Source organism: Bombina bombina, chromosome 11, assembly GCF_027579735.1.
Source record: "Bombina bombina isolate aBomBom1 chromosome 11, aBomBom1.pri, whole genome shotgun sequence".
Lineage (NCBI taxonomy): Eukaryota > Metazoa > Chordata > Amphibia > Anura > Bombinatoridae > Bombina > Bombina bombina.
Genome location: NC_069509.1, coordinates 128,445,083 through 128,451,082, shown reverse-complemented (window position 1 = coordinate 128,451,082; position 6,000 = coordinate 128,445,083). Strand labels below are relative to the sequence as shown.

General features: G+C 35.6%; 1 protein-coding gene across 1 annotated transcript in view; it reads left to right on the top strand.

Annotated features, from left to right (window-relative positions):
* Nucleotides 1-1,249: 1,249 nt before the first annotated feature.
* LOC128641990 (major facilitator superfamily domain-containing protein 1) overlaps nucleotides 1,250-6,000 on the top strand; it is a 145,673-nt gene continuing 140,922 nt past the window's right edge. Inside the window, exon 1 of the mRNA XM_053694622.1 lies at nucleotides 1,250-1,276. The gene's annotated coding sequence lies outside the window, so the exon portion shown is untranslated. The remainder of the gene's footprint in view (nucleotides 1,277-6,000) is intronic.

Here is a 6,000-nt window from a genome sequence, read left to right as displayed (position 1 = left end):
CATTGTTGCCACTTATCTGTTCAACTATCAGTGTCCACTAAAAACAAATGCTAAATAGCAGTTGCTAAAATAGCATTGAAGTCTGGGGTATAGAATGTCCAAAGCTCAGGGTGCCAATCTGGAGCCAAAATAGCAATACAAAAATCCCACGTAGGGCTCCGCACTCACTTCACCAATAACAACTGCCCAGGGTGCATTAAAGAGTATCACAGTCAAAATCAATAGTAAGCACTCACCGGGTCTTGTAATATATAATAAATAATTGTAATACCAGTAACGTTTCGGGGTGTTAGCCCCGTCCTCAGACCTTACAATATACATAAAAACATATCTGTGTTATATACCCCAATACCGAACACCTGTGCCACAAACCGGAAGTCCCATGTCGTTAGACCCGCTCCACTGCGCAGGACCGACCATTACCATGGTAACCGGCAGCGGCGTGACTGAAATAAAATAAAATAGTGACAGATTATACATACATCTGGACTCGCATGGCCAACCATCGCACTTCAATACGTATGGCCATATAAAATGGCACGTCTGAACAACCTGTTGCCCAACATTTTGTGCTGTTTGGCCATGCAGTCTCAGATTTGAGGTATGTGATTATTGATCACATCCCCCCTCTTACAAGAGGGGGTGATAGAGGGAAGTTGCTGTTGCAGCGCAAGTCTAGGTGGATATTCAACCTGGGCACTTTGGTGCCCAGGGGGTTGAACACCCACCTGGACTGGCACTGTTTCCTATGAGTCATTTACTATTGTTATTTAATTATTTAGTTACGAGGACAAGCCTAGCCAGTTTAGGTTAGTATTGGATAATATGAATCCTTTGTTATTACACTCTGGCCCCAGATAGAGATTGTTAATTCTTTTAGATAGTTGCCATATAATCATTTGTAGTCATTTATAGTTCTTCTACCAAGCTATCTAGTGTATAATTTGGGCTGCTTTAGATTTAAATTCACTGATGGAGACAGCCTATTCAGCAATTATTTATATCTGTAGAATATTTATATAGATTATATACAGGATGTTTTGCTAAGACTTAATGTTGGTCAAGTATAGATGGAGTTTATGGTAGTAATAGGGAATCATTAGTTGAGATCCATTGTGAGCTGACTAAATGTATGTATAATCTGTCGCTATTTTATTTCAGTCACGCCACTTCCGGTTACCATGGTAACGGTCGGTCCTGCGCAGTGGAGCGGGTCTGACATCATGGGACTTCCGGTTTGCGGCACTGGTGTTCGGTGTTGGAGTATATAACACAGGTATGTTTTTATGTATATTGTACGGTCTGAGGACGGGGCTAACACCCCTGAAACATTACTGGTATTAAAATTCTTTATTATATATTAAATGACACGGTGAGTGCTTACTATTGATTTTGACTATATATATATATATATATATATATATATATATATATATATATACACTGTATATATACATACACACACATATATATAACGGGTAAAGTCAGATATCCGGGCAATCCTAGGAAGAACCCGGGTAAAACTGACATTACCCCAGCGACTGTGGGTAAAGCCCGATGTAAGATCATACATAGGGGATTACCCAAACGCTTCTGGATAAAGCCCATGTGCACTATTTTTTTTGCCTCTGCCAGGGGGGTTGAAGGGGGGTGCCACACCGATCCTCTGGCATCCCCCCAAGTGGACCTTGGGGAATGAGGTTTACATTACATCCCTTTAAAATTAGATGGATATAGAAAGACAGCAAGACAGATACGTAGATAGACAGCAAGGCATATAGACATATATATATATATAGACAGACAGCAAGGCAGAGATAGATATACAGACAGCAAGGCAGATACAGATAGATAGACAGACAGCAAGGCAGATACAGATAGATAGATAGATAGATAGATAGATAGATAGATAGATAGACAGACAGACAGCAAGGCAGATACAGATAGATAGAAGGATAGACAGACAGCAAGGCAGATGCAGATAGATAGATCCATGATAGATAGATAGATAGATAGAGTGCAAGGCAGATACAGATATATATATAGATAGACAGCAGATAGATAAAGATATTAGATAGATAGATATATATCAAATAGATAAAAGATATTAGATAGATACAGACAGACAGAAACAAACAGATGGAAAGAGATACAGACAGATATGCAGACACAACTTAAACACATGATTTAAACAGAAATGGATGATTCATTTTACATTTCAAAAAATAAATAAAATATCACATACTGTCTGTCTACTGAGAAATGTTTGTTTTTTAAATCAGGAGATCTGAGAAAACCTACTGCATATTTATTTGTTGAGACTTATACATAAACAGTACAGGCATTACTAACTTACAGCTCCTTGACCTACTAAGTTGTCAAGTTCCGGCCCTATTTACCTTCTATAACTTACCAATCACCACCCTTACCTTTTCATATAATAAAGACACCGGACTCATCACTTTGGTACAAATTGGCCGCAGCACCTTTATTAAATATATATAACATTTAACAACTTATAAATAACCACTTTATAAATAACAATAAATAATATTCAGCTAGATTATAAGTTTTGCATTATGCTGCGGTACGGCTATAATGCTGAAAAATTGGCCATTGCGTGTGGAATAGCAGGTCTCCCGTATTACAAGTCGCGGCGGTATAGCTATACCACAAGTATTTTAGCCTGTAAGCAACGTCCATTCCGCACTCAAAAAATGACGTTTGAGTGCGTGATTTTCCATTGCGTCGTATTACAAGTTGTTCAGGCAGGCTATAACACTAGCGTTATAGCTTATACCGCTGCGATCCATTCCGCGATCTGAAACCAGTAGTTATGGATTTTGACAAACAAAAATGTTTCACAAAACTCATAACTTAAATGTTAAATAGTACACAAACACCCATAAACTACACTATTAACCCCTAAACCCCCATCCTCCCGCATCGCAAATACTATTCATCATTTTAAGGGACAGTTAACTATAGATATTTCTAAATATTATTTCTCTAATGTCCTTAAATGCATTGGGTGGTGATAAAAAAGATTCTAAAACTGAGTGGATATTAACTCAAATTTATTCAATAATGTGAACATAGAAATCAACAAGATCAATCATGCATGTGGCCCACACTAATCAATCACAACACCTTTCAAATCACAATTAAAATATCAACATTAAAAAATCACACTTTGCCATTAAAATGTAAAAATATAGCAGCAATAATCTTTAAATAAATAAATCTCAGTGAGGCAGTAGTAAGGCAATACAAATGCAATAAGAATGCAATAAAAATGCAATAAAAAAGAATGCAATAGAAAATGCCGTAAAAATTGTTTGAGGCAATTATATTTTTGTTCTATGTGCCTTATGAAGGTTCCTATTCGTTTTGGTCTTATGAGACGGTTTTGTCCATAGATATGTTCCTTATCATAGTCAGATTTGGGATAAACTTTCTCTTAAGTGTATAGGGCAAAACTCTGGTAATTCAAGTCTCTTTCGTACTATGCCCTATTGAAAGGTAATTCTTATATACACTTCTTTGTAAGGATCCCAAAGTATTGAACAGCAGTTAAAGGTAGGTCTTTCTTTTAAAAAGGATTCCCAAACTGGATCAACTATTACAGTAGAGTCTTATTTCAAGTAAACTTCAACGGACTGCCGTGGCCCGGTCTAGATGTGACTTAGCAGGGGGACCTGATATCAGTACAGACACTCTCACCTGCTTCTCCTTGTCCGAGTATATCGGCTTCTGTGTGGATTTGATGTTATGGATACGTCACGGACCTCCGGGTCCCACCACGTAACTGTCTTCACTTGCGCAAGTCTTACCTCAGTTACCTTCGTATCCGGACTTACAGCCTGAAGCGATTCTCTGCTCTTTAAGTACTCTGTACGCAGAGTTGGTTAGCGCTGTGTGTCCTCTTTGAATACCTTCCAAACCTTTCTACGCGTTTCACCCCTAAGGTGTGGGGCTTTTTCAAGAACTACGAAGAAGTACGAAAGAGACTTGAATTACCAGAGTTTTGCCCTATACACTTAAGAGAAAGTTTATCCCAAATCTGACTATGATAAGGAACATATCTATGGACAAAACCGTCTCATAAGACCAAAACGAATAGGAACCTTCATAAGGCACATAGAACAAAAATATAATTGCCTCAAACAATTTTTACGGCATTTTCTATTGCATTCTTTTTTATTGCATTTTTATTGCATTCTTATTGCATTTGTATTGCCTTACTACTGCCTCACTGAGATTTATTTATTTAAAGATTATTGCTGCTATATTTTTACATTTTAATGGCAAAGTGTGATTTTTTAATGTTGATATTTTAATTGTGATTTGAAAGGTGTTGTGATTGATTAGTGTGGGCCACATGCATGATTGATCTTGTTGATTTCTATGTTCACATTATTGAATAAATTTGAGTTAATATCCACTCAGTTTTAGAATCTTTTTTATCACCACCCAATGCATTTAAGGACATTAGTAAAATACAGACTTAGAAAATCAGTTTATTAACCCATTGCTTGGTATACCTAGTGTACTCCTAGCGCCACCTACACTCCACATATTAAATTCCATTTTGAATCCAGAACTACCTAGGAAGGAGGTAGTATAAGAGGTCGGCAACGTGGGTTGAGTCCAGCGCTCCACTTCACAGTTTTACACAATCACTCCATAAATATTATTTCTCACAATATACTCTTTACCTGTTGGAGTGTATAAAATCTTTAGAAGTATTTCTGTTACCCTTGATTTTAATTTATTTTATTTCTCCTATTGTATCTCCACATATTCCTAATGGTTTTGTCCTTAAGGTAAAGCTGTCTAAATAAAGGCATTATAAGATATTTCACTCCCAGTGGGGCATACAATACATAAGGTAATACAAATTACAAATATTTTCGGTTGATTGTTTTGCAGATATAAGAAGTATGTATATGTTAAAAAATGTGATAAAGTTAGGAGATCAGACTATCTATTCAAGCTAATACAAATATTTTGGGTTTTGGCTTCAAAAGAATAATTCATAGACTAACATGAACAATTTAATTTCATACATTATATACTCTGCTGATAATAAAATAATAAGGAATTGTAAACACATACATTTTTTAGAAATATTATAGTATACTGTCCCTTTAAGAGTCTGCACTGAATCATTTAAAAGCTCCATGAAAGGATGGAGATAAGTGGACATTTTACAAACAAGGTTCTCACACAGGTGAAATGTATATTCATATAACAGGATCGAACATGCAATAATTAGTAGTGTATCAAAGTAAATATATTTTGGGTTTACTGTCCCTTTTATATGTATATAAAATACACTCATATATTTAAATATATTCTCATATTTACACATGACTGCACAGTGGATATTTAAAAAATTAACTTAGTTTTATTTTAGAACTTAGATGGCTATTTAACGTTTATTGAAAGGGAAATGCAAAAAGAATTGAATCTTCCAGGATTCAGACATAGCAGATTTAAATCTAAAATAAAAATGGACTTTAATAATCACGTATGGTTCATTTTCATGTTATCTTAAATTTGCACAAACGATATGCATAGGCCTATGAGCAGCAAAGAAAAAACAGGACTAATGGCACTAATATGTAAATGGACTTAGGATCCTCTGTAAAAAATAATTATATGAACTTAGCAGTGATAAACAGAGTGAGGTGCTGTGTACATTTTTATTCTGGAAAGGAAAAAAGGGGGTTTCAATTCTTGGATTGAAAAATTGTACACTTATATAGCACTCTTGTCCTAAGGGAAGTGGCAATGGTTAGAACACAATGGGGGGTGGAAAGGATGGAAATGGTGTTATCCGTAAACAATTAAAATATAATCTTTATTGGGTATCATTAAAATTAAATCCACAAACAAACATATAATTTATTAAAAACACAGATTGTAAATGAGGTTATAATATGCTGGGTATTTAGTTCGACACAGAAAGTGACTTATGATGTTAGGTCTTAACCT